The sequence below is a fragment of the Symsagittifera roscoffensis genome, chromosome 6, assembly GCF_963678635.1.
Source record: "Symsagittifera roscoffensis chromosome 6, txSymRosc1.1, whole genome shotgun sequence".
In the NCBI taxonomy this organism is placed as follows: Eukaryota; Metazoa; Xenacoelomorpha; order Acoela; family Convolutidae; genus Symsagittifera; species Symsagittifera roscoffensis.
This window is the reverse complement of record NC_087067.1, coordinates 24,449,265-24,465,944: the sequence shown is the minus strand read 5'-3', so window position 1 is coordinate 24,465,944 and position 16,680 is coordinate 24,449,265. Positions and strand designations below refer to the sequence as shown.

The 16,680-nt window shown below is 36.5% G+C and overlaps 1 long non-coding RNA gene across 1 annotated transcript in view; it reads right to left on the bottom strand.

Moving 5' to 3' along the window:
• Nucleotides 1-430: 430 nt before the first annotated feature.
• The window catches only part of LOC134847953 (uncharacterized), a 35,495-nt gene continuing 19,245 nt past the window's right edge, over nucleotides 431-16,680 (bottom strand). The window contains exon 3 of the long non-coding RNA XR_010162881.1: nucleotides 431-704. This is a non-coding gene — a long non-coding RNA (uncharacterized LOC134847953). The remainder of the gene's footprint in view (nucleotides 705-16,680) is intronic.

Here is a 16,680-nt window from a genome sequence, read left to right as displayed (position 1 = left end):
TTATTGCGTTTTAATTTACCCAAGGCTTTTAAACATTCCCTAGCAAATCGATTTTTGTAACAAAACAATCAATCATACAGAACAATTGACATTCGTTCTGAAATATGGCGCATTCTCTGATTTACCAATTTTGAGCTAGTGTAGTCTTGGTACATAAACTTATTAAAACTCGATTACACGTAAAATCACACATAATTTTGGTGCACCGCAAGGGTAACATAGACCTCTTTTAAAACTCGAAGTCAGGCGGCCAGTTTATTGCGTCATTTTCACTTTTATAATCGAGTTTGAATTCAATTTTAACTCAATTTGGTTAATGGATTTGATTTTGCCAAATCAAACGCCAAATCAAACTTAACTAACAAGGCATAAAAAGGAGCGTGAAGAAACTTTATCCTGAAAGCGCACAACTTTAAGTGCTCAGCGCAAAACGTATTTGAAAATTTTAATTATACAGCAACTATTTGCACTAAGAACAGTTGTTTCATCAGTTTTTAGAGCAGACGTTAAAACGCTCACTTTCATAGTCAAATCATCGCTGAGTTTTTGCGAAAACGCAGGGTTAAAATCGAGATTATCGTTGTAGTCATAACCAGATTGGTTTCAAACTATGCAGGTTTCCGTAATCACCACAAGTAGGTGTGAGACTCTATCGCCTGATGATCATTTGTGATCGCAATTGTGATCAGCGTCCCTTCTTGTAACTAAAACAATTTACGATAACATAAATTGAAAGTTCCATCAAAAGCTCGAAACTAGAGATTTACATGATTTACTTTGGAGCGCTTGAACTCAAAAACAAAAATTGTACACCAAGGCGAAGCGGAGCTTCGCATCACTCTCGATAAAACACTAACTTAAAAAGACGTGTCGAAAAAAATGCGTTGAAAAATACTTCGTGAAACAAAATTTTTATTTGTTTCGATAAAAAACAGATAGGGGCACAACTAAAGGAGGAGGTAGGTGCTTGATATTGAATGAATTTGCTACACTGCTGCGGCTTAAAAAATGTGATTTCATGAATTGGACTTTGCCCAAAACCTTAGTTGTTTCTCTAATGAAATAAAAAAGAGTAAAAAAAATTTAGATAATCAATTTCCCAAGCACAACATCTCTTCTACAAAAAACAAGAAACAACGGACATATGATAACATAGAAAACTTTGATTTGCTTAGACTCGTAAGCGAAAGTTGTATCATATTTCATGCTAGTTTCGACGCCCCGAAGCTTCCTTACACAGTAAGAAACGGAAAAAGAAATTGAACTAATCTCACCAAAAAACAAAGCCCATATGGAATTAATCCGATAGGAACAGTCAGAAAGAATAGTTGTATCACAAATCAAACTGGTCCCAGCAGCCATACTTTTTCACATCACAAGTACAAAAACGATTTAGCCTGAAATAAACTACAACATACGTTGAAACAAAAAAGATACTCTTAAAAACAGACTCGTAAGCAAAAACTTCATTATATACTGAACTCCGGTCAGCAGCCAAGTTTTAGTACATCACGAAAAAAGAAAAAGACTTTGGATTGTCTCCAAGAAACAACGGACATATGATAACATAGAAAACGAAAACTTTGATTTGCATAGAATCGTAAGCGAAAGTTGTATCATATTTCCTGCTAGTTTCGACGCCCCGAAGCTTCCTTACACAGCAAGAAACGGAAAAAGAAATTGAACTAATCTCATCAAAAAACAAAGCGCATATGAAATAAATCCCATAGCAACAGTCAGGAGAAATGTTGTATCACAAATCAAACTGGTCCCAGCAGCCATGCTTTTTCACATCACAAGTACAAAAACGATTTAGCCCATGAAAAAAACTACGACAGATGTTGAAACAAAAAAGATACACTTGAAAACAGATTCGTAAGTAAAAACTTCATCATATACTGAGCTCCTGTCAGCAGCCATTCTTTAGTACATCACGAAAAAAGAAAAAGACCTTGGATTGTCTCCAAGAAACAACGGACATATGATAACATAGAAAACTTTGATTTGCTTAGACTCGTAAGCGAAAGTTGGATCATATTTTCAGCTAGTTTCGACGCACCCAAGCTTCCTTACACAGCAAGAAACGGAAAAATAAATTGAACTAATCTCACCAAAAAACAAAGCCCATATGGAATTAATCCGATAGGAACAGTCAGAAAGAATAGTTGTATCACAAATCAAACTGGTCCCAGCAGCCATGCTTTTTCACATCACAAGTACAAAAACGATTTAGCCCATGAAAAAAACTAAGACAGACGTTGAAACAAAAAAGATACTCTTAAAAACAGACTCGTTAGCAAAAACTTCAACATAAACTCAGATCCTGTCAGCAGCCATCCTTTAGTACATCACAAAAAAGAAAAACACCTTGGATTGTCTCCAAGAAACAACGGACATATGATATCATAGAAAACTTGGATTTGCTTACACTCGTAAGCGAAAGTTGTATCACATTTTCAGCTAGTTTCGACGCACCCAAGCTTCCTTACACAGCAAGAAACGGAAAAGAAAATTGAACTAATCTCACCAAAAAACAAAGCCCATATGGAATTAATCCGATAGGAACAGTCAGAAAGAATGGTTGTATCTTAAATCAAACTGGTCCCAGCAGCCATGCTTTTTCACATCACAAGTACAAAAACGATTTAGCCTGAATTAAACTACAACATACGTTGAAACAGAAAGATACTCTTAAAAACAGACTCGTAAGCGAAAATTTCATCATATACTGAGCTCCTGTCAGCAGCCATGCTTTAGTACACCACGAAAAAAAAAGACCTTGGATTGTCTCCAAGAAACAACGGACATATGATATTATAGAAAGGTTTGATTTGCTTAGACTCGTAAGCGAAAGTTGTATCATATTTCCTGCTAGTTTCGACGCCCCGAAGCTTCCTTACACAGCAAGAAACGGAAAAAGAAATTGAACTAATCTCATCAAAAAACAAAACCCATATGGAATAAATCCGATAGGAACAGTCAGAAAGAATAGTTGTATCACAAATCAAACTGGTCCCAGCAGCCATGCTTTTTCACATCACAAGTAAAAAAACGATTTAGCCCATGAAAAAACTACGACAGACATTGAAACAAAAAAAATACTCTTAAAAACAGACTCGTAAGCGAAAATTTCATCATATACTGAGCTCCTGTCAGCAGCCATGCTTTAGTACACCACGAAAAAAAAAGACCTTGGATTGTCTCCAAGAAACAACGGACATATTATATCATAGAAAACTTTGATTTGCTTAGATTCTTAAGCGAAAGTTATCATATTTCCTGCTAGTTTCGACGCCCCGAAGCTTCCTTACACAGCAAGAAACGGAAAAAGAAATTGAACTAATCTCAATCTCATCAAAAAACAAAGCCCATTTGGAATAAATCCGATAGGAACAGTCAGAAAGAATAGTTGTATCACAAATCAAACTGGTCCCAGCAGCCATGCTTTTTCACATCACAAGTAAAAAAACGATTTAGCCCATGAAAAAACTACGACAGACATTGAAACAAAGAGATACTCTTAAAAACAGACTCGTAAGCAAAAACTTCATCATATACTGTGCTCCTGTCAGCAGCCATGCTTTAGTACATCACGAAAAAAGAAAAAGACGTTGGATTGTTTCCAAGAAACAACGAACATACGATATCATAGAAAATTTTGACTTGCTACGACTCGTAAGCGAAAGTTGTATCAAATTTCCTGCTAGTTTCGAAGCACCCAAGCTTCCTTACACAGCAAGAAACGGAAATAGAAATTGAACTAATCTCACCAAAAAACAAAGCCCATAAGGAATTATTCCGATAGGAACAGTCAGAAAGAATAGTTGTATCACAAATCAAACTGGTCCCAGCAGCCATGCTTTTTCACATCACAAGTACAAAAACGATTTAGCCTGAAATAAACTACAACATACGTTGAAACAGAAAGATACTCTTAAAAACAGACTCGTAAGCGAAAACTTCATCATATACTGAGCACCTGTCAGCAGCCATTCTTTAGTACACCACGAAAAAAAAAGACCTTGGATTGTCTCCAAGAAACAACGGACATATTATATCATAGAAAACATTGATTTGCTTAGATTCTTAAGCGAAAGTTATCATATTTCCTGCTAGTTTCGACGCCCCGAAGCTTCCTTACACAGCATGAAACGGAAAAAGAAATTGAACTAATCTCAATCTCATCAAAAAACAAAGCCCATATGGAATAAATCCGATAGGAACAGTCAGAAAGAATAGTTGTATCACAAATCAAACTGGTCCCAGCAGCCATGCTTTTTCACATCACAAGTACAAAAACGATTTAGCCCATGAAAAAACTCTGACAGACATTGAAACAAAAAAGATACTCTTAAAAACAGACTCGTAAGCAAAAACTTCATCATATACTGAGCTCCTGTCAGCAGCCATGCTTTATTACATCACGAAAAAAGAAAAAGCCGTTGGATTGTCTCCAAGAAATAACGGGTATACGATATCATAGAAAACTTTGATTTGCTACGACTCGTAAGCGAAAGTTGTATCAAATTTCCTGCTAGTTTCGACGCACCCAAGCTTCCTTACACAGCAAGAAACGGAAAAACAAGGTGAACTAATCTCACCAAAAAACAAAGCCCATATGGAATTATTCCGATAGGAACAGTCAGAAAGAATAGTTGTATCACAAATCAAACTGGTCCCAGCAGCCATGCTTTTTCACATCACAAGTACAAAAACGATTTAGCCTGAAATAAACTACAACATACGTTGAAACAGAAAGATACTCTTAAAAACAGACTCGTAAGCGAAAACTTCATCATATACTGAGCACCTGTCAGCAGCCATGCTTTAGTACACCACGAAAAAAAAAGACCTTGGATTGTCTCCAAGAAACAACGGACATATGATATCATAGAAAACTTTGATTTGCTTAGATTCGTAAGCGAAAGTTGTATCAAACTTCCTGCTAGTTTCGACGCACCCAAGCTTCCTTACACAGCAAGAAACGGAAAAAGAAATTGAACTAATCTCACCAAAAAACAAAGCCCAATTAGAATTAATCCGATAGGAACAGTCAGAAAGAATAGTTGTATCACAAATCAAACTGGTCCCAGCAGCCATGCTTTTTCACATCACAAGTACAAACACGATTTAGCCTGAAATAAACTACAACATACGTTGAAACAAAAAAGATACTCTTAAAAACAGACTCGTAAGCAAAAACTTCATCATATACTGAGCTCCTGTCAGCAGCCATGCTTTATTACATCACGAAAAAAGAAAAAGACGTTGGATTGTCTCCAAGAAACAACGGACATATGATATCAGAGAAAACTTTTATTTGCTTAGACTCGTAAGCGAATGTTGTATCATATTTCCTGCTAGTTTCGACGCCCCGAAGCTTCCTTACACAGCAAGAAATGGAAAAAGAAATTGAACTAATCTCATCACAAAACAAAGCCCATATGGAATAAATCCGATAGGAACAGTCAGAAAGAATAGTTGTATCACAAATCAAACTGGTCCCAGCATCCATGCTTTTTCACATCACAAGTACAAAAATGATTTAGCCCATGAAAAAACTACGACAGACATTGAAACAAATAAGATACTCTTAAAAACAGACTCGTAAGCAAAAACTTCATCATATACTGAGCTCCTGTCAGCAGCCATGCTTTATTACATCACGAAAAAAGAAAAAGACGTTGGATTGTCTCCAGGAAATCACGGACATACGATATCATAGAAAACTTTGATTTGCTACGACTCGTAAGCGGAAGTTGTATCAAATTTCCTGCTAGTTTCGACGCACCCAAGCTTCCTTACACAGCAAGAAGCGGAAAAAGAAATTGAACTAATCTCACCAAAAAACAAAGCCCATATGGAATTAATCCGATAGGAACAGTCAGAAAGAATAGTTGTATCACAAATCAAACTGGTCCCAGCAGCTAGGCTTTTTCACATCACAAGTACAAAAACGACTTAACCTGAAATAAACTACAACATACGTTGAAACAGAACGATACTCTTAAAAACAGACTCGTAAGCGAAAATTTCATCATATACTGAGCACCTGTCAGCAGCCATGCTTTAGTACACCACGAAAAAAAATACCTTGGATTGTCTCCAAGAAACAACGGACATATGATATCATAGAAAACTTTGATTTGCTTAGAATCTTAAGCGAAAGTTGTATCATATTTCCTGTTAGTTTTGACGCCCCGAAGCTTCCTTACACAGCAAGAAACGGAAAAAGAAATTGAACTTATCTCATCAAAAAAACAAAGCCCATATGGAATAAATCCGATAGGAACAGTCAGAAAGAATAGTTGTATCACAAATCAAACTGGTCCCAGCAGCCATCCTTTTTCACATCACAAGTACAAAAACGATTTAGCCCATGAAAAAACTACGACAGACATTGAAACAAAAAAAATACTCTTAAAAACAGACTCGTAAGCAAAAACTTCATCATATACTGAGCTCCTGTCAGCAGCCATGCTTTATTACATCACGAAAAAAGAAAAAGACGTTGGATTGTCTCCAGGAAATCACGGACATACGATATCATAGAAAACTTTGATTTGCTACGACTCGTAAGCGGAAGTTGTATCAAATTTCCTGCTAGTTTCGACGCACCCAAGCTTCCTTACACAGCAAGAAGCGGAAAAAGAAATTGAACTAATCTCACCAAAAAACAAAGCCCATATGGAATTAATCCGATAGGAACAGTCAGAAAGAATAGTTGTATCACAAATCAAACTGGTCCCAGCAGCTAGGCTTTTTCACATCACAAGTACAAAAACGATTTAGCCTGAAATAAACTACAACATACATTGAAACAAAAAAAATACTCTTAAAAACAGACTCGTAAGCAAAAACTTCATCATATACTGAGCTCCTGTCAGCAGCCATACTTTATTACATCACGAAAAAAGAAAAAGACGTTGGATTGTCTCCAAGAAATAACGGGTATACGATATCATAGAAAACCTTGATTTGCTACGACTCGTAAGCGAAAGTTGTATCAAATTTCCTGCTAGTTTCGACGCAACCAAGCTTCCTTACACAGCAAGAAACGGAAAAAGAAATTGAACTAATCTCACCAAAAAACAAAGCCCATATCGAATTAACCCGATAGGAACAGTCAGAAAGAAAAGTTGTATCACAAATCAAACTGGTCCCAGCAGCCATGCTTTTTCACATCACAAGTACAAAAACGATTTAGCCTGAAATAAACTACAACATACGTTGAAACAGAAAGATACTCTTAAAAACAGACTCGTAAGCGAAAACTTCATCATATACTGAGCACCTGTCAGCAGCCATGCTTTAGTACACCACGAAAAAAAAAAGACCTTGGATTGTCTCCAAGAAACAACGGACATATGATATCATAGAAAACTTTGATTTGCTTAGACTCGTAAGCGAAAGTTGGATCAAACTTCCTGCTAGTTTCGACGCACCCAAGCTTCCTTACACAGCAGGAAACGGAAAAAGAAATTGAACTAATCTCACCAAAAAACAAAGCCCATATCGAATTACCCCGATAGGAACAGTCAGAAAGAATAGTTGTATCACAAATCAAACTGGTCCCAGCAGCCATGCTTTTTCACATCACAAGTACAAAAACGATTTAGCCTGAAATAAACTACAACATACGTTGAAACAAAAAAGATACTCTTAAAAACAGACTCGTAAGCAAAAACTTCATCATATACTGAGCTCCTGTCAGCAGCCATGCTTTATTACATCACGAAAAAAGAAAAAGACGTTGGATTGTCTCCAAGAAACAATGGACATATGATATCAGAGAAAACTTTTATTTGCTTAGACTCGTAAGCGAATGTTGTATCATATTTCCTGCTAGTTTCGACGCCCCGAAGCTTCCTTACACAGCAAGAAACGGAAAAAGAAATTGAACTAATCTCATCACAAAACAAAGCCCATATCGAATAAATCCGATAGGAACAGTCAGAAAGAATAGTTTTATCACAAATCAAACTGGTCCCAGCAGCCATGCTTTTTCACATCACAAGTACAAAAACGATTTAGCCCATTAAAAAACTCCGACAGACATTGAAACAAAAAAGATACTCTTAAAAACAGACTCGTAAGCAAAAACTTCATCATATACTGAGCTCCTGTCAGCAGCCATGCTTTATTACATCACGAAAAAAGAAAAAGACGTTGGATTGTCTCCAGGAAATAACGGACATACGATATCATAGAAAACTTTGATTTGCTACGACTCGTAAGCGAAAGTTGTATCAAATTTCCTGCTAGTTTCGACGCACCCAAGCTTCCTTACACAGCAAGAAGCGGAAAAAGAAATTGAACTAATCTCACCAAAAAACAAAGCCCATATGGAATTAATCCGATAGGAACAGTCAGAAAGAATAGTTGTATCACAAATCAAACTGGTCCCAGCAGCCATGCTTTTTCACATCACAAGTACAAAAACGATTTAGCCTGAAATAAACTACAACATACGTTAAAAACAGACTCGTAAGCAAAAACTTCATCATATACTGAGCTCCTGTCAGCAGCCATGCTTTAGTACACCATGGAAAAAAAGACATTGGATTGTCTCCAAGAAACAACGGACATATGATATCATAGAAAACATTGATTTGCTTAGACTCGTTAGCGAAAGTTGTATCATATTTCCTGCTAGTTTCGACGCCCCGAAGCTTCCTTACACAGCAAGGAACGGAAGAAGAAATTGAACTAATCTCATCAAAAAACAAAGCCCATATGGAATAAATCCGATAGGAACAGTCAGAAAGAATAGTTGTATCACAAATCAAACTGGTCCCAGCAGCCATGCTTTTTCACATCTTAAGTACAAAAACAATTTAGCCTGAAACAAACTACAACATACGTTGAAACAAAAAAGATACTCTTAAAAACAGACTCGTAAGCAAAAACTTCATCATATACTGAGCTCCTGTCAGCAGCCATGCTTTATTACATCACGAAAAAAGAAAAAGACGTTGGATTGTCTCCAAGAAACAATGGACATATGATATCAGAGAAAACTTTTATTTGCTTAGACTCGTAAGCGAATGTTGTATCATATTTCCTGCTAGTTTCGACGCCCCGAAGCTTCCTTACACAGCAAGAAACGGAAAAAGAAATTGAACTAATCTCATCACAAAACAAAGCCCATATCGAATAAATCCGATAGGAACAGTCAGAAAGAATAGTTTTATCACAAATCAAACTGGTCCCAGCAGCCATGCTTTTTCACATCACAAGTACAAAAACGATTTAGCCCATGAAAAAACTCCGACAGACAATGAAACAAAAAAGATACTCTTAAAAACAGACTCGTAAGCAAAAACTTCATCATATACTGAGCTCCTGTCAGCAGCCATGCTTTATTACATCACGAAAAAAGAAAAAGACGTTGGATTGTCTCCAGGAAATAACGGACATACGATATCATAGAAAACTTTGATTTGCTACGACTCGTAAGCGAAAGTTTTATCAAATTTCCTGCTAGTTTCGACGCACCCAAGCTTCCTTACACAGCAAGAAGCGGAAAAAGAAATTGAACTAATCTCACCAAAAAACAAAGCCCATATGGAATTAATCCAATAGGAACAGTCAGAAAGAATAGTTGTATCACAAATCAAACTGGTCCCAGCAGCCATGCTTTTTCACATCACAAGTACACAAAAACGATTTAGCCTGAAATAAACTACAACATACGTTAAAAACAGACTCGCAAGCAAAAACTTCATCATATACTGAGCTCCTGTCAGCAGCCATGCTTTAGTACACCATGAAAAAAAAAGACATTGGATTGTCTCCAAGAAACAACGGACATATGATATCATAGATAACTTTGATTTGCTTAGACTCGTAAGCGAAAGTTGTATCATATTTCGTGCTAGTTTCGACGCCCCGAAGCTTCCTTACACAGCAAGAAACGGAAAAAGAAATTGAACTAATCTCATCAAAAAACCAAAGCCCATATGGAATAAATCCGATAGAAACAGTCAGAAAGAATAGTTGTATCACAAATCAAACTGGTCCCAGCAGCCATGCTTTATCACATCACAAGTACAAAAACGATTTAGCCCATGAAAAAACTACGACAGACATTGAAACAAAAAGATACTCTTAAAAACAGACTCGTAAGCAAAAACTTCATCAAATACTGAGCTCCTGTCAGCAGCCATGCTTTATTACATCACGAAAAAAGAAAAAGACGTTGGATTGTCTCCAAGAAACAACGGACATACGATATCATAGAAAACTTTGATTTGCTACGACTCGTCAGCGAAAGTTGTATGAAATTTCCTACTAGTTTCGACGCACCCAAGCTTCCTTACACAGCAAGAAACGGAAAAACAAGGTGAACTAATCTCAACAAAAAACAAAGCCCATATGGAATTATTTCGATAGGAACAGTCAGAAAGAATAGTAGTATCACAAATCAAACTGGTCCCAGCAGCCATGCTTTTTCACATCACAAGTACAAAAACGATTTAGCCACAGAAAAAAACTACGACAGACGTTGAAACAAAAAAGAAACTCTTAAAAACAGACTCGTAAGCAAAAATTTCAACATAAACTGAGCTCCTGTCAGCAGCCAGGCTTTAGTACATCACGAAAAAAGAAAAAGACCTTGGATTGTCTCCAAGAAACAACGGACATATGATAAGATAGAAAACTTTGATTTGCTTAGACTCGTAAGCGAAAGTTGTATGATATTTCCTGCTAGTTTCGCAGCCCCGAAGCTTCCTTACACAGCAAGAAACGGAAAAAGAAATTGAATTAACCTCACCAAAAAACAAAGCCCATATGGAATTAATCCGATAGGAACAGCCAGAAAGAATACTTGTATCACAAATCAAACTGGTCCCAGCAGCCATGCTTTTTCACATCACAAGTACAAAAACCAGTAGGCCCATGAAAATAAATACGACAGACTTTGAAACAATAAAAAAAACTCTTAAAAACAGACTCGTAAGCAAAAACTTCATCATATACTGAGCTCCTGTCAGCAGCCATGCTTTAGTACATCACAAAAAAAGAAAAAGACCTTGGAATGTCTCCAAGAAACAACGGAAATATGATATCATAGAAAACTTTGATTTGCTTAGACTCGTAAGCGAAAGTTGTATCAAATTTCCTGCTAGTTTCGACGCCCCGAAGCTTCCTTACACAGCAAGAAACGGAAAAAGAAATTGAACTAAACTCACCAAAAAACAAAGCCCATATGGAGTTAATCCGATAAGAACAGTCAGAAAGAATAGTTGTATCACAAATCAAACTGGTCCCAGCAGCCATGCTTTTTCACATCACAAGTACAAAAACGATTTAGCCCATGAAAAAAACTACGACAGATGTTGAAACAAAAAAGATACTCTTAAAAACAGACTCGTTAGCAAAAACTTCATCATATACTGAGCTCCTGTTAGCAGCCATGCTTTAGTCATATACTGAGCTCCTGTCAGCAGCCAAGCTTTAGTACATCACGAAAAAAGAAAAAACGTTGGATTGTCTCCAAGAAACAACGGACATGACATATCATAGAAAACTTTGATTTGCTTAGACTCGTAAGCGAAAATTGTATCATATTTCCTGCTAGTTTCGACGCCCATAAGCTTCTTTGTACAGCAAGAAACGGAAAAAGAAATTGAACAAAATTCAGCAAAAAACAAAGCCCAAATGGAATTAATCCGATAGGAACAGTCAGAAAGAATAGTTGTATCACAAATCAAACTGGTCCCAGCAGCCATGGTTTTTCACATCACAAGTACAAAAACGATTTAGCCCATGAAAAAAACTACAACAGATGTTGAAAAAAAAGATACTCTTAAAAACAGACTCGTAAGCAAAAACTTCATCATATATGATCTCCTGTCAGCAGCCATGTTTTAGAACATCACGAAAAAAGAAAGACCCTGGATTGTCTCCAAGAAACAACGGACATATGATATCATAGAAAACATTGATTTGCTTAGACTTGTAAGCGAAAGTTGTATCATATTTCCTGCTAGTTTCGACGCCCCGAAGCTCCCTTACAAAGCAAGGAACGGAAGAAGAAATTGAACTAATCTCATCAAAAAACAAAGCCCATATGGAATAAATCCGATAGGAACAGTCAGAAAGAATAGTTGTATCACAAATCAAACTGGTCCCAGCAGCCATGCTTTTTCACATCACAAGTACAAAAACGATTTAGCCTGAAAAAAACTACAACATACGTTGAAACAAAAAAGATACTCTTAAAAACAGACTTTTAAGCAAAAACTTCATCATATACAGAAGTCGTGTCAGCAGCCCTGCTTTAGTAAATCACGAAAAAAACGTTGGATTATCTCCAAGAAACAACGGACATAGATATCATAAAAAACGTTGATTTGCTTAGTCTCGTAATCAAAAGTTACAAAAATTTTTCTGCTGGTTTCGACGCACCCATGCTTTCTTACAACGCAAGAAACGAACAAAAAAATTGAATTTATCTCTCCAAAAACAAAGCCTATAATCAAAATCTCCGATAGGAACAGTCAGAAAAAAGTTGTATCACAAATCAAACTGGTCCCAGCAGCCATGCTTTTTCACATCACAAATACAAAAACAAACGATTTAGCCCATTTAACAAACTACGGCATACATTGAAACAAAAAAATTACTCGAAAAAAAGACTCTTGAGCAAAAACTTCACCATATATTGAACTCCTTTCAGCAGCCAAGCTTTAGTACATCACGAAAAAAGAAAAATACGTTGGATTGTCTCCAAGAAACAACGAACATACGATATCATAGAAAATTTTGACTTGCTACGACTCGTGAGCGAAAGTTGTATCAAATTTCCTGCTAGTTTCGAAGCACCCAAGCTTCCTTACAAAGCAAGAAACGGAAAAAGAAATTGAACTAAACTCACCAAAAAACAAAGCCCATATGGAGTTAATCCGATAAAAACAGTCAGAAAGAATAGTTGTATCACAAATCAAACTGGTCCCAGCAGCCATGCTTTTTCACATCACAAGTACAAAAACGAATTAGCCCATGAAAAAAACTACGACAGATGTTGAAACAAAAAAGTTACTCTTAAAAACAGACTCGTTAGCAAAAACTTCATCATATACTGAGCTCCTGTCAGCAGCCATGCTTTAGTACATCACGAAAAAAGAAAAAAACGTTGGATTGTCTCCAAGAAACAACGGACATGACATATCATAGAAAACTTTGATTTGCTTAGACTCGTAAGCGAAAATTGTATCATATTTCCTGCTAGTTTCGACGACAATAAGCTTCCTTGTACAGCAAGAAACGGAAAAAGAAATTGAACTAAATTCAGCAAAAAACAAAGCCCAAATGGAATTAATCCGATAGGAACAGTCAGAAAGAATAGTTGTATCACAAATCAAACTGGTCCCAGCAGCCATGGTTTTTCACATCACAAGTACAAAAACGATTTAGCCCATGAAAAAAACTACGACAGATGTTGAAAAAGAAGATACTCTTAAAAACAGACTCGTAAGCAAAAACTTCATCATATATGATCTCCTGTCAGCAGCCATGTTTAATACATCACGAAAAAAGAAAGACCCTGGATTGTCTCCAAGAAACAACGGACATATGATATCATAGAAAACATTGATTTGCTTAGACTCGTAAGCGAAAGTTGTATCATATTTCCTGCTAGTTTCGACGCCCCGAAGCTTCCTTACACAGCAAGGAACGGAAGAAGAAATTGAACTAATCTCATCAAAAAACAAAGCCCATATGGAATAAATCCGATAGGAACAGTCAGAAAGAATAGTTGTATCACAAATCAAACTGGTCCCAGCAGCCATGCTTTTTCACATCACAAGTACAAAAACGATTTAGCCACAGAAAAAAACTACGACAGACGTTGAAACAAAAAAGAAACTCTTAAAAACAGACTCGTAAGCAAAAATTTCAACATAAACTGAGCTCCTGTCAGCAGCCAGGCTTTAGTACATCACGAAAAAAGAAAAAGACCTTGGATTGTCTCCAAGAAACAACGGACATATGATAAGATAGAAAACTTTGATTTGCTTAGACTCGTAAGCGAAAGTTGTATGATATTTCCTGCTAGTTTCGCAGCCCCGAAGCTTCCTTACACAGCAAGAAACGGAAAAAGAAATTGAATTAACCTCACCAAAAAACAAAGCCCATATGGAATTAATCCGATAGGAACAGCCAGAAAGAATACTTGTATCACAAATCAAACTGGTCCCAGCAGCCATGCTTTTTCACATCACAAGTACAAAAACGAGTAGGCCCATGAAAATAAATACGACAGACTTTGAAACAATAAAAAAAACTCTTAAAAACAGACTCGTAAGCAAAAACTTCATCATATACTGAGCTCCTGTCAGCAGCCATGCTTTAGTACATCACAAAAAAAAAGAAAAAGACCTTGGAATGTCTCCAAGAAACAACGGAAATATGATATCATAGAAAACTTTGATTTGCTAAGACTCGTAAGCGAAAGTTGTATCAAATTTCCTGCTAGTTTCGACGCCCCGAAGCTTCCTTACACAGCAAGAAACGGAAAAAGAAATTGAACTAAACTCACCAAAAAACAAAGCCCATATGGAGTTAATCCGATAAGAACAGTCAGAAAGAATAGTTGTATCACAAATCAAACTGGTCCCAGCAGCCATGCTTTTTCACATCACAAGTACAAAAACGATTTAGCCCATGAAAAAAACTACGACAGATGTTGAAACAAAAAAGATACTCTTAAAAACAGACTCGTTAGCAAAAACTTCATCATATACTGAGCTCCTGTCAGCAGCCATGCTTTAGTCATATACTGAGCTCCTGTCAGCAGCCAAGCTTTAGTACATCACGAAAAAAGAAAAAACGTTGGATTGTCTCCAAGAAACAACGGACATGACATATCATAGAAAACTTTGATTTGCTTAGACTCGTAAGCGAAAATTGTATCATATTTCCTGCTAGTTTCGACGCCCATAAGCTTCTTTGTACAGCAAGAAACGGAAAAAGAAATTGAACTAAATTCAGCAAAAAACAAAGCCCAAATGGAATTAATCCGATAGGAACAGTCAGAAAGAATAGTTGTATCACAAATCAAACTGGTCCCAGCAGCCATGGTTTTTCACATCACAAGTACAAAAACAATTTAGCCCATGAAAAAAACTACAACAGATGTTGAAAAAAAAGATACTCTTAAAAACAGACTCGTAAGCAAAAACTTCATCATATATGATCTCCTGTCAGCAGCCATGTTTTAGAACATCACGAAAAAAGAAAGACCCTGGATTGTCTCCAAGAAACAACGGACATATGATATCATAGAAAACATTGATTTGCTTAGACTTGTAAGCGAAAGTTGTATCATATTTCCTGCTAGTTTCGACGCCCCGAAGCTTCCTTACAAAGCAAGGAACGGAAGAAGAAATTGAACTAATCTCATCAAAAAACAAAGCCCATATGGAATAAATCCGATAGGAACAGTCAGAAAGAAGAGTTGTATCACAAATCAAACTGGTCCCAGCAGCCATACTTTTTCACATCACAAGTACAAAAACGATTTAGCCTGAAACAAACTACAACATACGTTGAAACAAAAAAGATACTCTTAAAAACAGACTTTTAAGCAAAAACTTCATCATATACAGAAGTCGTGTCAGCAGCCCTGCTTTAGTAAATCACGAAAAAAACGTTGGATTATCTCCAAGAAACAACGGACATAGATATCATAAAAAACGTTGATTTGCTTAGTCTCGTAATCAAAAGTTACAAAATTTTTTCTGCTGGTTTCGACGCACCCATGCTTTCTTACAACGCAAGAAACGAACAAAAAAATTGAATTTATCTCTCCAAAAACAAAGCCTATAATCAAAATCTCCGATAGGAACAGTCAGAAAAAAGTTGTATCACAAATCAAACTGGTCCCAGCAGCCATGCTTTTTCACATCACAAATACAAAAACAAACGATTTAGCCCATTTAACAAACTACGGCATACATTGAAACAAAAAAATTACTCGAAAAAAAAGACTCTTGAGCAAAAACTTCACCATATATTGAACTCCTTTCAGCAGCCAAGCTTTAGTACATCACGAAAAAAGAAAAATACGTTGGATTGTCTCCAAGAAACAACGAAAATACGATATCATAGAAAATTTTGACTTGCTACGACTCGTGAGCGAAAGTTGTATCAAATTTCCTGCTAGTTTCGAAGCACCCAAGCTTCCTTACAAAGCAAGAAACGGAAAAAGAAATTGAACTAAACTCACCATAAAACAAAGCCCATATGGAGTTAATCCGATAAAAACAGTCAGAAAGAATAGTTGTATCACAAATCAAACTGGTCCCAGCAGCTAGGCTTTTTCACATCACAAGTACAAAAACGATTTAGCCGGAAATAAACTACAACATACATTGAAACAAAAAAAATACTCTTAAAAACAGACTCGTAAGCAAAAACTTCATCATATACTGAGCTCCTGTCAGCAGCCATACTTTATTACATCACGAAAAAAGAAAAAGACGTTGGATTGTCTCCAAGAAATAACGGGTATACGATATCATAGAAAACCTTGATTTGCTACGACTCGTGAGCGAAAGTTGTATCAAATTTCCTGCTAGTTTCGAAGCACCCAAGCTTCCTTACAAAGCAAGAAACGGAAAAAGAAATTGAACTAAACTCACCATAAAACAAAGCCCATATGGAGTTAAT